Source organism: Caloenas nicobarica, chromosome 2, assembly GCF_036013445.1.
Source record: "Caloenas nicobarica isolate bCalNic1 chromosome 2, bCalNic1.hap1, whole genome shotgun sequence".
NCBI classification, from domain to species: Eukaryota; Metazoa; Chordata; class Aves; order Columbiformes; family Columbidae; genus Caloenas; species Caloenas nicobarica.
In genome coordinates, this window is record NC_088246.1 from 108376293 (window position 1) to 108401439 (window position 25147).

Consider the following 25147-nt stretch of genomic DNA (forward strand, 5'->3'; position numbering starts at 1 on the left):
TCATCAAAAGAGTTTAAACAGTACTCCCTTTCCAACTGGAAGGATATTGTCTTAGAATTTTCAAAAGACTTTCAGTCTTGACTGGAGTTGTAGAAAGCAGTTCAAAGACAGAAATACCTTTCCTTCAGGAGAATGTTAGCATTGTGTTTTCAACCATGGAGTATTCCACTTGAAATCACACTGAAGCAGTTTATCAGCAAAATCTTGTTCAAGTTCCTCAGGATTTGTGTTTTTCTGCTCAAGCGAAAATAGAATATGGCAGGCAGAAGTACCTGAAAACTGCTTAAATCTCTTAAGAACAATCCAAACCTCAGCAACACAAAATACATTAAAAATGTTATTTCTGCTGCTCATCCGTGTGCCCTATATTTTTTTCAAATACCTAGTATCTATCTTTTTGTGAAAACAGAAAACAAACAAAACAAAACCCAAAACATTTTAATAAAGTTGGTTACATTGTTCCACTAGTGTTTTTGCTGCCTCTGGAAATGCAGCTTTGTGAAGAATTATTCATACCCTCATGCCTGGAAGAAGTCAGGTGTGATCAGAGGAGTATTGTTTTCTTCTTCACAGACCAGTCTTTGGTCTTGATCTATTTGAAATAAGAATGAGAAGGCAATATGGCAGCCATTTTCAAAGTATTTATGCAGAATAAGACAATGAGGATTTCTCATGCCAGATATTTTTAAAATATAAATATAAAATAGTAGACAATTATAGTTCTTACTTAAAACCAAAACTAAAATTAACCGAAAATATACCAAATAATAAAGATTCTAAGGTGTACACAGGAGTTTATTGTGTATGGACAGGTAAAACTTTTTCAACAACATTTGTGATGTTATTAAATCCTATTCCCTTCTCTTGCAGACCAGTATGAACATCCATACATACACACATACAACATGTACCCCTCCAGTATCCAGGTTTAGACACTTGATCTGACCAGTGGTTGACTGGAGAACCTCTCCAGCAGACTCATTGTGGGTGTTTCATACCCAGACTGTGATGGCTTCCCTGGTACAGCTCTTGAGAGGTGCCAGGGGTCTTTGTCCAAGTATGTTATTGAAGTTTCCTCACCTGCTGTCCTCCTTCTGTGCTCCTTGTGTTTGTGGAGGCAGGCGTTTTAACGGGCTGATTGATCTCCTCTGATGTCCACCAGAATAGTTGAGTCAGGCTATTATTTGGGTTCCTCTCTTGCCATTGTTCCTCTGTGCTCGTGTGTGTGTGTTCACTGGAGTCTTTTACATACAACCTAACAGCAGTCCTTACTCAAAGATTAACTTTTGGAATCAAACCCAGGAATCTTTAGATATATGAAAAACTGTTACATCAAGTTTTTACAGTTTTCTTGTTGACATACTCCAACAATCCACAGGGATTTGCTCTTGATTTGTTCTTCAAAAAAAGGAAAGTAAAAATCGTGCCATATTTTTTTTTTTTATTGTTCATATTTCTGAAGGAAAAATGAAGTCAGTCAGCATATATTTACTTGCAGATACTCTTACAGAAGTGGATTAATGTATGCGCTATTTTTTATTTTGCTGGAGTTTTTTATCGTCTTCTGTCTAAATCAGAAGCCAATTGTATCAGTTACACAAGCTTATGATGCTACACAGAACTTAGGCTGGATATAATTTTAAGAACTTCTAAACATGGACATTATTTTTATCCATTGTAAAATGCAGTTTGTATTCAGAAATTATTAGTAACCAAGCTATAAGATCTCAAGCACAGGAAGGAAGCCAAGGGAGATGGCATTGTATTGTACAAAGCTAGTAAAAAGTCGGTATAAAAATTCAATTTTGTAATCATATTTAGTTGTCTTTATCATTCTGCATAAACATCAAAAAATTGTGCACTGTTCACCAGGAATTACTTAAAGAATCCATACTCTAGCAACAGATAAATAGGTTACTTTTGAAGCTCACTTAAGAACATCAAATTTCAAATGAATTATCAAAAGAAATCGGCTGGAGCACAGTGTATGCTTTTTACTGACCTATTATTTCTCTTCATGGTTACTGGATGCACACAGACACGAATCAAAATACTTACAAATAAGATGTTTTTCTCTCTACCTGTACACAGAGAAGTGCCTTTATGTCTCATTTTATTCTTCCTCAGTATAAAATGATTGATTGATTGCTCACAGCTTGCATGACTCCCTGCTGCCCTAGATCCATCTCCGCTCTTCACACTCCATACAGTTCTTGCATCATTGACTTTCTGCCAGCCATTTTGCTGCTAGTGCATGAGCTGACATTTAATGATCTTTAGACGCAGTAATGTCACATTTATCACTCTTTATCGGTTGTGACAGACCTAAATTCAAATGCAAACATGAAATGTAGACTGAATCCAATCCAAACAGTGATATGTTTTTGAGTGGCATCCATCAAGGCATGTTGAGAAAGAAATGAAAAATGACCTGTTTCCTATTATTTTGTAACTGCAAATAGCAGTTTTTTAGGTCCACTCTAAAATATTATTCCTTGTAGTTTTCAGGGAAAACCCATTTATCTTCCAAAATGTGATATCTCTTTGGATGTTTGAATGTTACTGAATTTTCAGTATTTCCAGATTTTACATTTTCAAATTAATCCAGTCCCGAGGTATACATGAAAAATCCCAGGAGCACATCGATCTCTATGATACGTCTACCTTCATCTGCTACAAGAAAAACCAGTTTCTCCTTTCTGTATTTCAGCATTGCAATCCTGACACAACTACTGTGTTGCAAGGGCCAAAGAATTAAAGCAGATTTAGTCTGCTTTCATCCTTCTTCCTCCCTAGTTAGCACCAAAAATTTTCCTGAAGCAAATTCTCTCCCAGAGGACCTTCCCATTTCTTTGCATTTGGTCCTTATCAGTCCTCTTTCCTAACACACCTTTAGTAGCTGGGCACTACTTTCTAGTTATTATCGTGTTCTTCGAACAAAAAATGCAGACTTCAGGGCCACAGATATGACAATAAGTATCTGTGTTCTTTGTTCAGAAGTTAGAGGAGAAATAAGAGAATTAAGCCACAGAGAAATAATAATACATTTGCTTGCTTGGTTTAAATGTCTTCTCTGTTTTCTCCCAGCCTGGAGAAGGTCAGCCATTGAAAATCTCTAAAGAAAATATGATAATTGAGGGATCATGACTTGTGCAGGAGGTGCAGCCAGCAGCCCTACTGTCCCTCTCAGCATCTTCTATGCCTTTGTGATATTCTGCATCAGTATAGCATTTCTGTTGTACTGAGTTCTCTGACTGAAATCAGTCTTTACTAAGACTTTGGTAGACTTGTCCTTCATCTGATGTTGTAAGATGACATTAGTGGCAGTAAAATGTCTGTTAATTTATAGGGTAGTCAGTAGTTTTTAGATATAATTGATCATCATTAAGTGGGAGTGAGAATTCATTCTTTCCAGATGTATTTTGTAGATTTTTCCCCAGAATTGTAGTAGCTTGCATTTGATCTCCAGCATGCTGGTATAACTAATGCATTGTCTGTTGAAAAACACACTGATATCACATTTCAGCCAGAATTCTCCTCAAGCTGTACATATTTTACCAAAAAAAATTACTGATTTAAAAAAAATATAAAGTAAAATAAAAGTGGATGGTGGATTAATAAGAAGATGCGTTTGCGACTGGGTCAAAGCTGAATCTCCTGAGACGGGAAAGCTGTTAGCCATTTATCTGCTTCTTTAATCCCCAAATTAAAAAGCTTATGATAGAAGATGTTTGTCCTCTTATCCATTTTGCAGACTACCCATCACATTGAAGAAGCATTGGCTAAAGTAGTTTTCATTCTGATCTTTATGTGTCATGGTGGCATCCTAGAACAACTCAAAGCAAATTATAAGCTCAAACCAACTTTAATTTGGAGCTGAAACCGAAACCAAATTGCAGACCAAAATGAAATGACAGAAGCCAATGGGAAGCGAACGTAATCCAAAATCAATTGACACTCTGATAACATTTAACAAACTACAGGTTTGGTGTACCAGTCAGGGATAATATTACTACATGACAACACATAGGAATGATGATCCAAAGAGTGCACGCGCTCACTCCAAAAAAGCCTTTCTCATTCAAAGGTACCCAGAGGATATAACCACTTGCCTGAGGTGGGTCAAGGGCTCGCTCAGGGATACATCCAGGGGAAATAATCACTCTCCAAGGAGGAGATGAGGGCTCTCATTTTTGGGAAGTGTCCTGATCTGAGAGATTCTCATCACTGTCCTGCTGCTCCAAGAAGACCACTCAAAGGGGGTCTTGGCAGGGACCCCATTTTATAGGATGGTCAGATGTGGCTGTTGTAATTCCAAACATGGTCCAGAAGCTACTATGGGCCTGGATACCTCATTGGCTGAGGACTCTGTCTGTTGATTGGGGGATCACACACCTTCTGCTCCCCCAACCAAGGGCTGTATGTGACTGGAGTCACTGTGCCCCAGGGGGCGAATGTGGCGGTTGGCACCCAGCCAGGGTCATTGGCATGATACCAGTGAAAGGTAGTTTTACCATGACAGGTTGGCCCATGTGTGTTTTCAGTGGAAGCTGGTCCTTTCCATTGTTTGGTAATGGTCATTGCCTGTTGGTGGCCTCTCAGGGCAAAATGCCCTGATTTTGGGGCTTCCATGAGTCCCTCAGTGGTTACTGACAATGAGGACCGCTTGTGTGAGCCATGTGTCCCAATTGGGTTCTGAGACATCACTGAGATGTCAGCATGCTTTTTAATCAGACCTTTAGCCTGCTCAATGATCCCATTGGCTTGGGGGTAATATGGTATATGAAATACCCACTTAATTCTTTCCCCTTGAGCCCAGACTGGAACCACTGTGGCCATAATGTGTGTTCTGTTATCAGAACTTACATGTTTTCAGAAAAGTAAGAGAGTCTCCTTTCCATTACTTTTTAAGAAAATGTATCTGTAATGTAGAATCCATTAAAAAAGATATATATAGAAAGAACTTTATCAAAAGCAAGCAGAATCCAATTCTGAAAGACATTTCTGTAATCACTACAGCCCTGATGGCTTTTGGTTTTACCTGTTCTCCTCTGTTCATGTAATAGAGCTAGAGTGAGACATGGTGCTGAGTTAAAGCTAACTACAGATGACAGCAGTCATGACACTTAATTCTAGTGACTTCTTTTTTCTCATAATGACTAAGTCATTAAAATATTCCTTTTTTTCTCATAATGACTAAGTCATTAAAATATTCCTCTTCAAAATGGGAGTTTGTTTGGGCTTTTTTGTCTTTTTTTTTTTCTCTGTGCTCTTTTAACATATTTCAGTATGATCCTTGAGGAAATATGCTGGTTCAAAATGACAGCTTTGAGGTTAGTCATGAAATTATGAAATGTTCCAGTCTGTTCAAACTTGTTCCCTGTATCTCCCCTCCCTGCTGCTCTCTGTACCACGAACAAGATATTACAATAAACTGTGAATATTTATTCTCCCCATTAAAAACCAGACTTGTTAATATGTCACTGGATTTTAACTATAAATCTTAGAAATTGCTAATGTCAACACTGTTAACTCCTGCAAGTTAGGTAACTGATGGACTGTGATTTGGAGGGCTAGATGACTATTATGAGAATGTGTTCTAGTTCACGTTGATTTACACTGGGGTATTTTCTAGAGACCTTTCTTACTTTCCCCATTCTCTCACGCCATGACATCTTGTTATACGAAACCACTTTTGTTTTGGAAAGACAAATAAATACTGAAAGTCTTATTCATTTAATAGGAGTATTCTAAAAAGTTATATCTATTTTATGGTACTGTAGCATTCTGTGTTTGAGGCATTTTGTGATTATTTAATAAGCTTTAAAACAAGTTTCTGTTTTCCAGTGTCACCCAGCATATTGTTTTCAAGATGGATTAAATCTTGTTGATTTTAGTTGGACTGTATAGAAAATTGTTATGCTTAGAGAATTAAAATCACAAAATATTTTTCCTACAAATACGATTAAAATATTTACTTAGTTATATTACTTGTTTTAAGAAAACTTATTCTAAATGTGCTTTCTAATGAGGGGAACTGAAGGTAACTTTACGAGATGATGTACTATTTCCAACCTCAAAGATACCAACCTCATTTATTATTTTTTGTGTATTTTGGAGGGACATTTTTCCCCTCATTTATTATCCCTTAGACAATAACCCTTTACCATGCTCACATATGCCAGATGTCTAAAGCCTCTCTGCTGGATGTAAACATTTTCTGGAGACAAAAATCAACAGCTCATTACCATACTGTGAACTTTAGTTAAAAGAGAGTCTTGAAGTCAGTGTAAAGATGACTATATTCTACTTCCTTCTGGAGAATGAGTGTGCATAAATTATCTCTGTTTCATTTAAGATCTTACATTTCAGTTTTGCATACAGGAAACACCTTACCTTCATGAAGTGAACTCTTAAATGAACACCAAACTCATATTTTTAAATATGTTAGTGTTGAAATGTTAGGGAATTGATGATTTATTGTCATGGAAATATTTTTTTTTTTTCCGTTGTACTTACCTAGTCCAGTTGTGTCGTGGTGGTGGGTTTTTTGGTTGGTTGGTTGTCTCTTTTGTGTGTGTGTGTTTTGTTTAGTTTGGTTTGTTTTTATTTTTCAAAAGAAATATCACCTGTCAACTTTATATATACATATTTATATATATATGTGAAAGAGGTATTAAAAATATGTGTATGTATATTCTGATATATATATATACACCTATACACATGCATGCATACACATACATGTATGTACACATACATATACATAGATATATACATATATGTCTATGTAAATACATAGTTGATAACAATATGTGTAAACTATCATATTACTACATAATACAGCTACGAATGTAATCTATATATATACATACATATACACAAATACACGCATCATCTTTAATACTTGTTTCAGCTAGATAGTGTGATGATATAAAAGAATACATGTGATGGTTTAAATTCCCTGATGCTTTTGGTCACAATACCAAAAGAGAGGGCAAAAATTCTTTCTTTCTTTGTCTGATGTCTCTAGTTCCAACCTGAGACAAGTCTCTAAGGTAGCACAGTGAAATTTTGTCTGTTGGTTGCATTTGTTCTTTTGATCATTTAAATCTGTATTTTCAGGAGAGTTCATTAGTTCTGGCTGCCAAACTGAAAGCCTGATTTGAAAAGTTGTTCAGCCCTCAACACCTATGTTTGCTTTATGCCAAAGTGCTTCTCAAAATTCTGCCTGCATGGTCTCAGATTCAGTGTTTGCCAATCAAAATACCCAGCTAGGACACACAGTAGAAAATGTGGATGTTCAGACACTGCCATGGGCCATCAAGTGTTGCACTTGTAAAAAAAATGATGCTTACCTCAAAGACCATAGCTCAGTCTTCAAGGTTTTCCTTTTGACATCTTGTCACATCTTATGTTTGACATCACTATATGAAACATGGTAACAATGATCTAACATTAAGAAGACTGTACTCTAACATCTGGTAAGGATTGTTCCCATAAAACTGCGATGACAGGGTCCAGTAAAGCATTCTAAGGCAGAAAAGTTTTTGGTTCCACCTCAGCTTTGTTTTTATTAATTCTTTTTGGGATTATATAAGAGCTAATCTGTTTATTTAACGATAGTTCAAAGCTTGCTTTTTAATGTCAATATCCCTCATGTAATTATTTTTAAATAGCAGATTGGCAATGTCTAGTTTGGGTACTGTTCATATCTCATCACTTCTGCAATGCTTTGATGCTTTCTTGGAATCACAGTGCTAAAAGCTAAATGACTGAAGAGCTACTGAAGAACAAACAAAATAAAGTTACATGTCTGATGCCTGGCAGAATGCAAAATTATCTGCAGGGTGACTGCTACTAAAAGGGAAACAAGACAGTAATTGGGCATATGGGAAAGTCTCGAGGTTGAAGAAAAAAAAGTGTTAGGCCTATTGGCTTACAGTTATGTGTGTTATCTGAATGTTTTTTTCTTAAAGCTGGGTTTCATGAGGGTTAGTTTTGTCTCTCTCTGCTTGCCCATCTCTATTGTTACGTTACTTGTGTCAACTAATTCTGAAGTGTAAAACAATGATTAATCTGATTGTACAGGGAGTATATCATCGACTGTTCACACCTATACTAACACAAAAAATTGATTTACAATTTTTCACTTATTGTTACAAAGAGATGAAAACAAGTTTAGTTTTTATGTTGGTGTTTTGTTTGTTTTTCAACCAGCTCCTCACATATCAAATTTATTCTTACTATGCAGGAGCACAGAATCATATATCAGGCTGAAGACCAGACATGGCAGTCTGTGCCCTGTGCTGCCGCTAGGGAGTGTGCCCTGTAGGAGGCAAATTTTTGGTTGCGGGATCTGATGATAATGTGCATCCCCACCTGAAGTAAAGAGCAGCTGCTTTGTTCTAGTGCCTTAAACACCAAGCACAGTTGAATGCAGGTAACAGATCCAGCAGCTTACCTGTGTGAGAGTTTCAGGAGGCCTTGGGCTTCTCCCAGAGGAGAAAGGTCAGTGGTTTTACCATTCAAAGGAATGAAACACTTGCAGCAGGGGAACACCAGGAGTTAAGTACTTATGTGAGTCTGCCACTCAACAAGACTTGATAGGTCTGCAGCTACATCCAGCAAGGAGGAAACAGTGACATGAGCTGCAGTGCAGAAGAAAGGCTTGCTAATCACCCCTGGTGGTGGCAAGAGGATGTAAGGAGAAGATGAGAGAGACCAAAAATCTCAGGAACCTGCTGGCCTGGTGGGAAGAAGGACTGGAGCTGCTGAGTGTATGAGACCAGAGAGGGGAAGGGTAGAGAGCTTGCCAACCTGCATAACTGTACCAAATCAATAAACAGTTTCACTCACACAATTAATGCATGAAAGCCACTCAGTGCCTACACATTTAGAAGAAAATAAAATGTAAGTGGTCAAGATAGTTTTCAACACACAGATTTACCACAGGTCATTCCAGGTTTGGCTCCTGCTTGCTCTTTTCCTTTATTTTCTTTTTTTTTTTTTTAATCAGCTGTAGGAGCAGTTTCTGAAAGATTTCATAAGGCTATCCTTTCTGTAGGGAAAAATAATTTGCATATTCAAACGTTTAAAATGTCATCTCTTCCTTACAGCACATCTAATCAATGTCACCTGCAGAACAGGACACCCAAGGCTCCTGTAAGGGCCAGACTCTATTTGCCAGCTGGACAATCCAATGCCCTTTATGACAGTATTCACAAGGTTCAGAACACAGTAGCTTTGGTAATTATTAGACAACTTCAGTAAAGAAGCGCAGACAGGTCACAGATTGCAGGCTGACAATGCCAATTCAGATGGAACAAACAGTAATCTCTAAGGTACTTCACTTCCTGCCACTCTCAATGAGATTCTTTACTCAAAGTAAAATAAACCATAACCTATTCCTCTGAGCACAGGGCATTGTGTTCCCTGTCCTTTTGAAATGCAGACAGTGACTTTTTTGTTCACATGGTTTTGTGGAGAACAAAAGAGGCATACTGAATTTTTTCAGACATCTTTGTCATTCATGGCTTATAGCAAACATTATGAATATAGGGAACAGGGAAGAGAAATCACTGTGAGGCCAAAAGCAAACCATGGGGCACACAGAAAATGAAAATGGCAGAGGGAATATGAAAGAAAACTGTAGAAAGAACATAGGAGATCAGAGAGCTAGATTATAGGATGAAGGAAGATTATGAAGCAGAGAAGTTCAGGTGGCAAGAGATTTGTGAGGAGTGGCTCAGGAACATGAGAACAAATGAAAAAGAGTAAAAATACACTATGAAGAAACAATGATAGTTATCTGAATTCAGAATTATTTTACTTCTTAAACATTCAAACCAAAACATTCTACAAGACTTTCTGTTCATTCATGAGACATGTTTTAATATTAGTCTGCCAAATCTTTATGTAGTGCAAACTCACAAGATTTGGTCAAAGCACATGGAGAGATGGAACATCTTTCTGGCAAAGACTTTTTATGACCATAAGGCTTTCAGCTAGAAATCTTTATATGAATTAGTAATATAATATTATTACAGTGACATTAACTTTAGTTAGTTAGATCATTATACAGCTGATAGCTGCAGGAAAGGTTTCAAATGCAGATTTTCAGAGACAAGTTTCAGCTACTATTTACATTCCAGGATTCCTCTGTGACATCAGAAAACCACCTAACAATAGGTTATTGAAACTTATGTCTGTGATGAATGATCTAACTAATGGTATTTTTCAAAAACATCTACACATTTAATTTCCTGTTTTCTAATGATTGAAATATCTTTGGGAGTTACAAGCCTACCTGTCACTTACTTCTGACAAATCTAACAGTTTTATATTTAAATACCTTAGTATCTTTAAAAATCTGTCTTCTAGTTCTGTGATGTATCGTATTTTTTTTCTAAATAAGGAGTAATAGCAGTTCACTGCCTCTCAAAGGTATTGAGAGATTGCAAATAACTTAAGGACATATTTTGTTGAATGTTTTTGCACATTCCTTCCTCTATGAAATTAAGTGGACTGCTTAAATGTCTTTGCAATCTTTCCTTACGAAATTAAGCCATACACAATCATGGACAGATTTTGTTTGTTTGTTTGTTTAGGAGCCACCCTAGCTACTATGTACCCAGTTCTAGTGCTTTTGGAGTCAATGACATGGCTTCCTTTAGGTTTCAGGAGAAGGAACATTGGGAACGCAATCTGCCTCCTATTTGAATGATTTATCTATCAGTTTCTTGCTGTGACTAAACAAAGTTTCTTCATAGCAAACATGGATCTCAGTCAATTTTTTCCCTTCTCTTCTGATTTTCCTTAGTGGTACAATAGCTTATCCCTGCCACTCTCCCCTCTATCATTTCCTGGCTGGAAGCCATCAAAATCTTTAACATGTTCACTCTGCCACCATCTCTCATTGACATCTTGTTGATAACCTTGTCAGTGAATATTGACAGTCTCAACTGCCATGTATTATTTAGTAGTCACTAAGTTAATTGAATTTCTTTAACTGTTCAAACAGCCTATATTATAATGGAGAGAAGACCACATTGCTTGTCATTGCTTTTTGCATTATTAACCCATTGTTTGTTACTTAAAGAGGATGACGCATTGCTGTCCTCAGCATTTATGCCATGTAACAGGTGCAGGTTGCAGCATTGAATAGAATACTGACGCGTTACTATTCTGCTAAAGCAACAGAAGCAGTAATACAGGGCATTCACAATCCTTATGTGTTACTTCATTCTGGAGATAGTTTCAAGAAAATAAAATATTATTTCATCATGATATCCAAATTCAAGTTTCCTTTCTCATGGTGACTTCTTAACTAAGAACTTCAGTATATGCGTATTGGAATTCAGTTTAGCAGATAAAGTGCTTTGTTACCACCATTAACACTTGTTCTTGGATCTCACCTAGACAATAATGTAGAATCAGGCCGCTGTAGCACCAGCAGGAGATACAAAGAAATAAAGCAGTGATGAACTCAAAGTATGTTGTGACATAGTAAGCTGGTCATCTTGCCTAACAGAATAATAATTTTAGGGGATGAGTGCTACAGGTAGCATAGCTTCCAAGGAGAAGTTCAGACCTTCCAACATGAATGTACCCACAAACATTTTTTCTCTACTGTTCGATATTCATAACTTCTTGACATGAACATTTTAAAACACTTTTTCTGGATCTGAATCACATCTGAAATGTATTTAAACAAGACAATCACACTTTTGGGATATCTGTGTATCATTGTCACTTGTCCATGAGTTACTATCTTGGGACATAATTCAGAAAATGCTGTAAACTTGCAGTAACTGTTGTTTCTACTATAGGAAACAGTCCATTTGCCATGGACCTTTCTGCCAGCACAACAATTTGTCCAGATGCATGACGAACTGGACAGAGTGACCCACCACCAATCACTCTGAAAACTTGATGGGGATGGGGAGGGGGGAGGAGGGGGCAGGCAGGGTGGCAGTGCAGGCATGAATAGGGTTTAGCTAAACCAGCTCTGTTACCTGTTTGTTGAAATTTAGTATCACTCCATGGAGTGGAGACTTCGGGTAGTCAGTAGTAAAGAGATCATGTAACATTTCACAAGGGATTATTGATCTTGTTGTTTTAATGGAATTACAACACTAAAATTTTGCTCTGCTTACTTAGAATTTTACCTGCAGTTAGCCTCTACAGGAATCACTCTTCACCTTCCTTACACTACTGAGTAGTTGATACATTTGATTTGAATGCAAAATTATGGTGCTTATATATAATAAATGTACACATGTGTATTCTTACATATTTTATATATATATATATGAATACTACAGGACACAACGATCCTTTTCTGTTCAAATATGTTACACATAAATGTAAGCTCATCATTTTTGCTTTCACAGACAACAATTATTAAAGTGACAGTTACCCAAGAAAAACAATTGTACTCTGTCTGGCTTTATATTTTCCTATCAAAGTTCTTTAAATACTTGTCAAGGTACAGGGAAGTGTTTCGTTTTTATTTTCTGTTATTTGTAGTGGGAAAACCAATTAGAGTAAAATAAGATTATTTTCTTAAGGTAAAAATAATGAGTCCAAGACTAATAAATCTCATATAGTAAAACACGGATACAGGGTACAGAGAAATTTGCAGGTAAGACAATAATTTTACATCCCCAAAGTGCCATTTAGCATCAGAAGGCTTTTAAAAAATATATTTTCCTGGTTCTGAGAATAGATGAGTAAAATTAAAGTAATCTTGGATCAACACCAGAATTTAAATTGCAATGCGCTTCATGTTTCCCCCTTCTTCTGCCTCCCTCCCTGACAAAGCTTGGCAGTTCCATTAGTATGGCAATCAAGCTGTCATGTTCTTGCATCATGTATTATCACCAAGAAAACTAATTTCAGAATTTCAACATGTTTGCAATTCTCTGGAGATAGTTCTGGCTGGTAATGATGAATGCACTGTAGAAACACAGAGTCATCCCATGATCTAGGAACCCTTAGACCTAAGAGAAAAATAAAGTCTTGGTTAATGTTCACACTGGTTCCCTATCCCATCAAATGCTTCTAGGTAGGAAAAAAATGCTGGTTTTCCTCTTGCTGCTTCCCTCTTCACTGAAACGAGGTGACATCCTACTGCAGGTCTTCTCTATATGTTATAAGGGCTCAATCAGACTTAAAGACAGTTAGAGAAAGTTAAAACAACTGTTTAATTATTTTGTTGTTACCTCAATTGGGTCTACAGTGTATTTTACTTTTGCACATTTATGGAACATACACAAATCTGAGCATGACTTCAATTTCCAATATACTAACATTTCAGGCAAAAAGCTGACGACATTAATCTAGTATTTGTAAAATGCAATAATCTGTTGTTGGAGACAAATGTCTAAACCACTAACAAAATTTTAAGTATGTGCTTGAGGCTTTAAAAATGAAAAGAAGCCATGTCCCAAGCTTTTCGTAATGTTAAGTATAGAAGGAACTCTAACCTTGTATATTGTACACCTTGTCACCTTGTACAACCTTTACTTTTACAACCTGTTTCAAATTGTGCCTCTGCATAAAAATGAAGAGATTTCAAGGTATTTAGGCTGAATGTATTAATTTTCAATAAAGGCCATGAAAATGATGTGTTTGAGTGCACTGAAATCACTTTAATTATCTTTCTTGTTGTGGGATAAGCACTTTTTCTTTGATGAAATTGTCTAGCAAGTACATGAGATGTAGTACAACTGCATCAATGCAAGGTGTATCTTTAACCCTATGAAAATTTTCACCTTTCTTATAAAAGGATGAAATTAGTATGTTTACATAGAAGATTGGTGTAGTATAACACTCAGTTCTTCATCTTGCTTCTAAACTATGTTAATGTGCTTCCTGATACTACATTTTTTTGTTTCTCTGAACTACACTGCAACACAGTTGCACCTATGAATACGGACAGATACATTACACAAATATACATAGGCAAAGGTTTTTTCTTCTAAAGAACTGCAAAACTAGAAGCTACAAGTGCCTTTTTTGTTTCTTCTGCCCTGAACAGCATTTAGTTAAAAAAAAGGCATAGTAAAAGGCATGAGACTGTGTTATTTTCCTCAAAGTCTGGGGAAAAAAATCTCTAAAGAGACTATTTGTTTTTACATATATATTTTATTTTCTAATTGTAAGCTTGCTTTCTATGTGAGGTTTTTCGTTTAGATTAAGTGCATTGTGCCATCCCCAGGGACAATTTAGCTACAAAGAATTGTTTCCAAGTTAAGCATTCAGGCTTTGAGTTGAACTTTCAGATATCACTTTATTTAAATAGCCATATGGCAAGATCAAATTTTTTTCATGTGTTTATGAACTGGACTAACTGAAAGACGAAGAGGAAGGCTACATTGTGTTTAAATCCAGTAAACAAAGTAACCCACAATGGTAACTGGAAATAATTAATCATAGAAATGATAATTCATCCTCATGGAAAATGAGATCCTGCTGTTCTTAGCATTTAAAGGAAATTAATTCCTTGTCTTAGAATCACAGAATCATAGAATCATTTCAGTTGGAAGAGACCCTCAGGATCATTAAATCCAATCATAACCTACCCTAATTCTAGCACTAAACCATGTCCCTAAGAACCTCGTCTAAACACCTTTTAAACACCTCCAGGAATGGTGACTCCACCACTTCCCTGAGCAACCTGTTCCAACACCTTATAACCGTTTCCATGAAGAATTTTTTCCTAATATCCAATCTAAACCTCCCCTCATGCAACTTGAGGCCATTTCCTCTTGTCCTATCACTTGCTACTTGGGAGAAGAGACAAACACCTTCCATGCTACAGCCTCCTTTCAGATAGTTGTAGAGAGTGATAAGGTCTCCCCTCAGCCTCCTTTTCTCCAGGCTAAGCAGCCTCAGCTCTCTCAACCACTCCTAATAAGACTTGTGCTCCAGGCCCCTCACCAGCTTCATTGTCCTCATTCTTGAATGAATCCTTCAGCAAATTATAAGAAAAAAAATAATTTTATGGGAATTCTTGTCTTCATTTCTCTGAAGATGAAACTGAGCAATGAAAAAGATAACTCTACACCATTGTGTCTAATCTTAGGATTCTATGCTTAGTTGGTATAAACCGGAATAACTGTCCTGCTCCTTTAATGAATGTTGGTATCAACATTGAACTGTCAGATGCAAGAAGTTAGGTTTTCTTCCTGTTTTTCTCCCTGATTGGACCTGTTTAGAAACATACTGTTTTAACACCTTAACATAAATTCAGTGGAAGCCCAAAATGTTTAGTGTGAGGTACAAGAGGTCTATCTGCACAGAGGAATTTTCTAATTGAGAACGTTGTATTGTAAGAAAAGTAAATACAGAATCTAATTCATTGCTCTTTTCTTGCTAAGCACATCAAACAGAGAAAGACGCTGAAGATTTTACTATCTAAGCTAGTGATTCTGTAAATGCTTGACTTCAAAGTGTATCTTCATTCATGGAAGCAGCACCATGGAGGCAGTTACTAAACATATGTGTAAAGTTATCATTGTAAACCATTTGTAGGATCAAGACCAGCACTAGATGAGTAGAAAAAAAAAAATTAAAAAAGCACCTATTATTTTATTTTATTTCTGTAGTCCTCCAGTAAAAATTTATACAAGATAAAATACTAGAATATATCAGAGAGTGAAGGTTGAGTGGTAGTCACCAGTAGCTGTAGCTATATATTTATAGTTGCATAAAGGTGTTTGAATCTGTTAGGCATGGAGATCCCATTTGGTATCCCTAGCCTCATTAACAGAAATCGGATGGTAGCCACTTCATTAAAAAAAATCCTGCATAGAACAGTGAAAACTCAATAGTTATTTTATTGTCTTTCAATTTAATACATGTTCACCTTGTTTTAACATTGACATTTGACAGATTTTACCTCTGAGACCATTCTCCCTCCTAAACTGACATTCAAAGCATGCATTTCATAGGTACTCTCACAAGTCTTTTCTGCACTGGCAGGCATTAACATCCATCCTTACTACAAAATTTACTAATCCCTTTTAGATACTGTGCATTATCGCTTCATCTGCTCTCTGTATGTGTGTGTATATCTATAGATGCATATATAGATATGCATGCACAGGTGCATCTCCTATATGTATATATATTTGAGCATCTCCTGTACTGGCTTTCAGATGATAACAGACAAGCAGACTACACAAATCTTTCTTCTAATATAAGGACACTGTGATTTTATATTTATTAATTCATTGGTTGTTAGATTAACATTCACCATAGTTATACCTATCAGTAACTTTTCACTACTCACTGACATTTGGCCATCAGCAACTCCAAAAATCCTTGATGGAAATATAAAATACTCCCATGTTGCATGTTTCAGTCATCGGCATAAGAAGATACGGTCCTAGGCAACTCGCATTGTGTCCTGAAGGAAAGTCAGGATACTGACTCGTGAACTCAAAAAAACCCAAACCCTCAGCAGTCAACAGAGCTTTGGAAGGTTGTCCCAGAAACCACCAGTAAGACATTGTGCAGCCTTTTTCTGTCGCATTTGCCATTTACACAAGCAAATGGATTCAGGACTGCAGAAAGCTATGCTGATTCTGAAGACTCCTGTCTTTCCACTCTTCCTCCTGTCTAATTAGAAGATGCTGGTAGTGGGCCAATATTTAACTAAGACATTCTCTAGCCTTTTGCCCTCACATTCAGCTTTCATTGAAACTATTAGGACTTTGGCTGTAAGTTAAAGCGATGTATACAGGAACACAGAGGTGGTTATAAGAGGTTAATTTCTAGGTACTGATGCTTCTAGATTATCATGTTTGCTTGCTTGACATCATAGATGATAATGAGAGTGCTTAACTTTTAAAATGTTCCTTTTTCTTCCCACTCATCTGGTAGATCATTGGGTAGGTGCTATCTCTTTAGCAATGTTTGTATGATTTTTTTAAAAATTGTTGGCATTTCTACCTTTTGGAGGAAGAAAACACAATTTTTTGGTTTTGTTTTTGGTTGTTATTTGGTTTTGGTGGGTTTTATACCTCTTTCTCTCCTCTCTGCACAGTATCCCCCCTCCCCCCACACACACTCTCTCACATATGTATACATATATATACAATTTTTTTATCAGCTCATAATGACTTGATAATTTCCATTGCAAAGGAAGTGGTAAAAAGTCTGTCAAGGCAAAACACCAAAACATTATCATTAACCCAGGTGTGTGTACTCTGCAATTTAAGCTTGCAAGCACGTTGTTTCACTTTGTTCTATGCTTCCCCAAGAAAAATTAATTTTCAGTTTTTTCAGGTTCTTCAGTTGATACATAGGGATGCTTTCAAGCATCAACTACTTGAAAAATATCAAGTCCTGTGAGAATTAAATAAAGCAAATTTGTTTTAGTTGTCTGACATGCTTCTCTAGAGACTGATGTAAACTCTGCTTGCAAATTCCACTTGGTTTAAATCAAATGAAAATGAAATAACATTCTGCAGAAAACGTTCCTTTAAAATGTGACAAAGCATTTTCAGTAACATGAATAATGACAGCTCAATTGGTAAGGGGGAAAGAAAGGACTATTGGTGAGAAATAGGCTTTGGATTAAAAAGAACACATGGACAACTCCAGAATGCAGACAATAAAACATTTAAGTACTAGGGAAATGATGCTCTGACAGAGTAGGAAAGAACCTAAATTCTGTTTGTTTTTCATGCTTCTCAGACATTTGTGAGAGGCACTGAAACTAAAGTTTGTTTATTTACCTGTTGGCAATAACCTGGTAGGTGCACATTATGGAGCCGGTGATGCCTTTTCTTCCTTGTGGTGAGTGGCTCTTCTTCTGCAATGATCTGCTTTGAGTCAAAGCAAACACATTTTTTCAGGATTCCAGTCTGCTGTGAGGCTCAAGTTATTTTTTCTGTCTCATGATTACTCCATCAAACTCATACAAAGATTTATAGTACCTTTGACATTTTGCTGCTGTTTCATATTTCTGCTATCAATGGGTACTGTTAAGAACAAAGCTTAACAAACAGCTTAATAATGGAGTGAGCTGCTGCATTGATTTTAATAGAGTTGCAATGACTGTAAACCAGGGCGAGACTTAGCATAATTCTCAATACACCTGTTACAATCTATAAATGATCCTCTTCTGCCTTTCATACTATGAAAACCACCAAAACTGAAATAAGTTCTGAAAACCAGGTCAACTATAGAGGTGTTATATATTTAAATACCTGGCAGGTAGTTCTATATTGCCAGGAGAAATAGCCTAAAAAGCACAAAAAAGGAAAGACAATTAGGAAATGACTTAATCATATTTTTGAATGAATGTGCCAAATCATCCCATGAGATATAAAGACAAAGTTTTTTTACCAGCCATGACAGAAAATGTGTTAGAGGAAAGGACCAATTATGAAAGCTGTCATAACCGCACATTCTGCATTGGTCTATTGCTGTGACCACAGTACCCTGCAGAAAGTCAGTACTTTTTATAAGAAGTCTGCATTACCAAGTTTGCTAGGAATGCAAACTCTTTAAATTTAATTCCTCTTCTTTAAATTTAATTCTTGTAGTACAAAAGAAGCAATATCTTCAACACCCTCTCTTTTATTTGCATTCTTGATGGAGTATATAGGTTGCTGTTGCTCTGGTGATTCTGAATCTCAAAAAAATAGTTCATAGGAGATTAGTTTATAGAAGTGTATTATTTGGGCTGTTAATTATTTTTATTTCCCTACTAGTTGTTGACAATGGATCATTTTTTTAAAAAAAGTTACATGGCAGTTCTTCTGTTGTTTTTTTGTTGGTTTGTTGTTTTGTTGTTGGTTTTTTTTTTTTCTGTGGGAAAGGCTGTGGATATTGTACACTTAGACTTCAATAAAGCCTTTGACACCATTTCCCACAGTATTCTCCTGGAGAAGCTGGCAGCTCGTGTCCTGGATGGGTGTACTCTTTCCTGGTTAAAGAACTGGCTGGAGGGTGAGGCCCAAAGTGTTGTGGGCAACTGAGTCAAATCCATTTGGTGGCTGTTCACAAGTAGCGTTCCCAGGGCTCAGTACTGGGGCCTATTCTGTTTAATATCTTTATCAGTGATCTGGATGAGGGAATCAAGTTTCCAGACAACACCAAGTTGGGTGGGAGTGTTGATCTGCTTGAGGGTAGGAAGCTCTACAGAGGGATCTGGACTGGCCGGATTGTTGGGCTGAGGCCAATTGTATGAGGTAAAACAAGGCCAAGTGCTGGGTCCTGCACTTGGGTCACAACAACCCCATGCAACATTACAGGCTTGGGGAAGAGTGGCTGGAAAGCTGCCTGGCAGAAAAGGATCTGGGGGTGTTGATCAACAGCTGGCTGAACATGAGACAGAAGGCCAACAGCATCCTGGCTTGTATCAAGAACTGTGTAGCCAGCAGGACTAAGGAAGTGATCTTCCTGCTGTACACGGTGCTGGTGAGCCTGGATCTCGAATGTTGTGTTCAGTTTTGGGCCCCTCACTATAAGAAAGATATTGAGGTGCTGGACGGAGTTCAGAGGAGGGCAACAAAGATGGTGAGGGGTCTGGAGCACAAGTCTTATAAGAAACAGCTGAGGGAACTGGGTCTGTTTAGTCTGGAGAAAAGGAGGCTGAGGGGAGACCTTACGGCTCCCTACAACTACCTGAAAGGAGGTTGTAGCATGGAGGGTGTTGGTCTCTTCTCTCAAGTAGCAAGTGATAAGACAGGAAGAAATGGGCTCAAGTTGCACCAGGAGTGGTTTAGATTGGATATTAGGAAAAAATTCTTCACAGAAAGGGTTGTTAGGCATTGGAACAGGCTGCCCAGTGAAATGGTGGAGTTATCATCCCTGGAGGTGTTTAAAAGGCATTTAGATGAGATTCTTAGGGACATGGTTTAGTGCTAGATTCAGGCTATAGTTGGACTCGATGATCTTAAGGGTCTCTTCCAACTGAAATGATTGTATGATTCTATGATTCTACTGCTGCTTTTAGTCAGAAACTTTAACAGAGAATCTGTTTCTATAAATGTCACAATGTTGTTGGGTCAGCAATCTTCTCAGAAAATATCAGTCAAGTAGTAAAAAACTGTGCAAACAGTTGTGAAAATCATGGCCTGAAAAAAATTCTTAGTTTGAGTTAGCCAAGAAAAATGAAAAACAAAACATACAAAAAAAAGAAGAAAAAAGTTTAGAAAATCGTTAAAAAAAAAAAAAAAGCAATGCCAGGCAATACAATCTCCATCAAGATTAGAATTTAGTCAGCTTTCCCCATTGTTAACTGTTTTTTTCTTTTTTTTTTCTGTTTGTCTTTTTTATGAACATATTCAGCAACTTTCACACATATTTCCTCACCACTACTTGCCATCCATCCATCCATCCTCAACCTATAGGAGTTTGAGCTGCAGGAACAGCCCAGTTGTTTTTAGGCCTGTTTTTTAAAACAACCCATAGGAGTACCAATCAGTTTACTTTTTGATACCTGGGTCACAGAGTACATTTTTGTACAATTTTTCTGCTTTCAGAGAAGGGGAAAAAAGAAATTAGGCAGAAGATTTTTTGACTAAGAAGAAGTTTTTTTAAGAGTAGAAAAAAGAAAATTATTTCTTCACACTGACAACACAGGGATAATTATTTCTGAAGTGATGATGTTTCAGGGCCAGAGCCCAGCAGGTGTTAATCATCACATTGCCATTCTTCCCAGTTTACTGCAATTTATCCCAGCTGAGGACTGGCCTCTGAGATTCACCATTATCTATTTGAGAACTGAAGGAAATTAAGCTCTTTAAATATTTTTCAAAATTTCACACGTGTGCTCACAGTCCAATCTATTTGAGCAATGGCAAGTAAGAGGTTCAGCAGACCATTTCTCTGTAAGAGCGGGAGAATATATTTTATGTGTTAAATAGATGAAGAGTCTAAGTTAAAACGTAAGTAATTTTCCACTTTTTCTGATTGTTGAACCTGAAAAGGAAATAGATTTGTAAATATAGAGAAGAATAAAAAAAAATTAAAAACTAATGGCAGTGTGATAAACAAGTAGATTTCTGTTTCAATGGGTTTTCAGATAATATATGAGTTTTAAGGTAATAGAACACTATTTGCTTAAGATTGTATTAAATCTGAATGTCTTTTCATGACTCACTCTAACCTTGGGGATAGTGATCTGTCTAGTGAAAAAGACTTATAATTAATATACAAGCTTGTGGATGAAATGAAAAGTGAACTTTAAAGATTCAAGTGGAGGTTACCTGCTAACCTCAATGAACTGAAAATTTTTGGGTTGTCCTTTAGATAGTCTACCGACAGGTGAGGTGACAAGGTTCTTACCTCATCATCAGTTAAACCAAATCTCTTTAGCAATTACACTTTCTTAAATAAGCCAGTCAACCTAGACACTCAAAGATATCTGAGTTTTATTGGAAATAAGACAACTAAATACTTTTGAAATTTGTAATTTAATATCTAATCAGCCACCCACAGCAAAGGAAATACTTCTAGAAATCACCACTGCACACATATTGGGTTTTTTTTTCTTCGATATAGGGAAGCCCATTGGATGCAAGGGGGTAAACAATGAGGTGAAAAATCAGGCTTCTTCCAGTTATACATTACAGGAGTTAAACTTGGATATCTAGGTTTCGATACTTACTCTCCACTGAAAAAAATATGTAGCTAAAGTAAAAGCTTTGAAACAAGTTTAGAGCAAAGGCACTACTTTCACACAAGAAAACAGCTCAAAACATATAACCGGAACTAAGATTTCATTGTCATTTACCTCAGAGGAATTATTGCAGAATTACTCTGAAGATGAGCTTTGTAGCTTGCCTCCTGTAATGTCTGTCTATTTTTTTTTTTTCAAGGTGTCCTCCTGTTAAGATCAGGTTACCATGACTACTGTGATATTTAGGCCATGTATAAAGTTTATTTCTGAGAATCATTCTAACTATGAAGATAATGATTTTAGTGAGGGAGAGTGACAGAAAAAATGAAAATGTTTGAGATAACTGCACTTCTGTTCCAAGAAATCAGGCTTTAGACCTGTTTGATCTAAGTCAGTTGAGGTCAGTTTGACTTTCATTTTGCTCCAACTGTGGAAAATGTCCGATAATTTTTTTTTTTTTTTTTTAATGTAAATCATATAAGTGAATTTGGGATCTGGATTAAGATGTGGAGAGCTGAAGTTTTCTTGTGAATGTTTTTCTTTGTTCATTTTTATTATTTCTCTTGACTATGGATTGAATATGTGTGTCTGTTTTATAATGTTTCCCTCTTCCCTTTGTCAGTTTTGCAAACTTAATTAAAACATAAATAGAGATGGATCTACAACAATAATCTGTATCTGAACAAACTCAGGTATTTGGGGAATTTACATTTAATGAATTTCACTACTGGCCTTAGTGAAACTATTTAAACCGTCAAATGCATTTTGAAAGAAGATTGGATCACTGTGATGCGGGCTTACCTCAGACTTTAAGGTAACATAGACTCCAGGTGCTACAAAAACATTTGAGTGTCATTTGTGTGCATGATCAACATCACCCAATGACTGCGAATAAAGCAGAAAGAAGATTACACACGAAGAGTCACTGTGCTGCTGGGAAGACAGTAACACAGGTTAAGAGGATTTTGTGATAGACTTCTACCACATAAGGCCTAGTAACTGTATTTGTCAAAGAAGTGACTAAAATTGCAAAAATTGCTGAAAAGATATCATTTCACAGCAAGGAAGACCATTGCAGCTCCATTTTCATCCTTCACAGGTAAAAAATGAGCTTTCTCAAAGGCTTTTTGGCAAAGGTATATTCAACTGAGATGATATGACAAAAAAGTCCACTGAGATGATATGATAAAAGTAAATGAGTAGCATTAGAACACTTCAACATCAAAATTTATGTACTGGAATATCTTTAAAAGTAAATGGATCTATAGGAATTGCAAAATTTCATGGAAGGTAAGCAATTCTGGCCCAGAGATTTCAATACCATAATCCCATTGCCTGCAACAATAATCTAACTACTGGCTGTGAGACAGTGCTGTCCCCTCTTCCATTTTCGATACACGGTTCTGGTTGGCCTTAATATAAATCCTTTAAATTTGAAGTGCACACTTCCATTACTTTCATGCTCAAAACAGATATTCTAAGTCAATATAAAATCACTAATGTTAAACATTTTCTTAAGAATAATTTTCTTATAATTGACAGTAAGATCCTTAAACTCATTAAAAAATAAGCACGGCAACTAAATTTGCACATATAGCCTTTGCTCTATCTGTGAGTAATTGTACAATTTGTACTTCATTATAACAGTACAATTTGAAAAGTTTTACTAAATAATTAACATATGCTGTAATAAGCATACTGTAGAGTGGAGCTCATGTGCTTTAATTACATATAAGATCATCTGCAAAGTGTGTTGCAACTGCTTATCAATCTGTTTTATAACAAAACCTTCTCTAGTCAGATGCTGTAACGTGCAATTAACCAGAGGCAATAACAATTGTTGAAAATTGATAAGGCACTTATAAATGTAGCCTTAATAGAGAGTGCATCCAAGAGAACCTTTGTACAGAAAAAGCTATTTTTAAGAAAAAGAATATAAATATACAGTCTTCCTAATTGCTAGTATTATCTAAATGACAAAAATCTAAGCACAAATGGAAGTTCAGACAAAATCAAATATATGGATTTATATATTTTTGCTACAATATATGCAAAAGTGGTATTTTTACACTCTCATTCGTTGCTAACATGCCAAGGTACAGAAACAAAAATTTGTTGATTCCAAAAAAGGTTTTTCATTTGGTCAATATAACCACTTTTGCAGATAAAACAAATTACATAAGGTGCTATATTTTCAGAAATTTGGTTTTTCTGTTATATTCCATCAGATCAGAGGTGGGTTTAATATTTTTACCAAAATTAAAGTTTTCCATATTGATAAAATGTGGATGCCATACCACTGGACAAAAATTTCCTTTGACAGATACAAGCCTATGTCTTTCTGCCAAGCAGCAAAACAGGCACAGAAATGATGCACAACTGTTTTTTACAGCAGGCTTATGAGAGTTCTGAGGGCCAGAAGTGAAGACTTTGTACTTTCACATGTCACTTTCATACCTACTACTTAGCTTTTGCAAAGCTAAAGAAGAAAAAGGGCATATTGATACACACCTTCTACCTTCCAGATCTGTGCAGAGGTAAGGAAATCTACATTTAGATGGCCTCTTAACAGGAAGAATGACCAGTTTCTTTAAGAAGTTTTCTCTCAATGTTTATGCTGAAGTGCTTGATACATGCACATGGCAAAGTAGTAGGAATAACTAGTAACACCTGTATATTTTTGCTTTCTCTTGATGAATGTGTACTGAAAAGTATTGTTATTATTATTACAGCTTCCATGAAGAAATTTCAAAGATTCACATCTTCAAAGATTAACTCTGTCACTGCTACACTGTGACACTAACAGAATAAACATCCAAATTCAGACTAGTATGTCTTTTATTTTCACAAATTGGAAACATTACTTTTGTTTGTTTGTTTGTTTTACATGATATCAGGAAAAATATATGGTTCCTTCAATCTGCTGCTACCATAATTTATTTAATACTTACTTTGTATCATCTTTGCCAGCATTGGCTAAATCAATCCAGTTTGTTCTACTGAAAAAGAAGGAAAGAACTTCCTTTTAACTGTTTGTCTCTAAAAACCACTTCTAGATGAGGTTTGAATTACACATCGATTAAGTGATGTGCAAATAAGCTGCAAAAACTTTACTTTGAGGATTAGAGTGGCCTATATACCTCAGCTGGATGCTCATTCTAAAGTGAAATGATGGAAGTTTTACATGTCCGCTTTGTTATTGTCTCTTTTTTAAATTATTTTTTCTTCCTTACCAATCCAACTTTACCTGTAAGAACAGAAACTATCATATTATAAAAGTCTGAATGATCTGCTTGGGCAATTCATTTTCAGGATGTGTGAGTGGAGTATAGGTTTAAATATAGTTTGAGGAAATACGACCAGTTTTTATATTACCCCAGTCTGCCCTGTTTTCCAGGCTGTCTGAAAGGGTAATCATCCTCAAGAAAGGTTGTATTTTTTAGGGTCACTATGCCAATTTACGCAGCTTTTACTTACATTTTTTAGGTATGGGTATTTTAT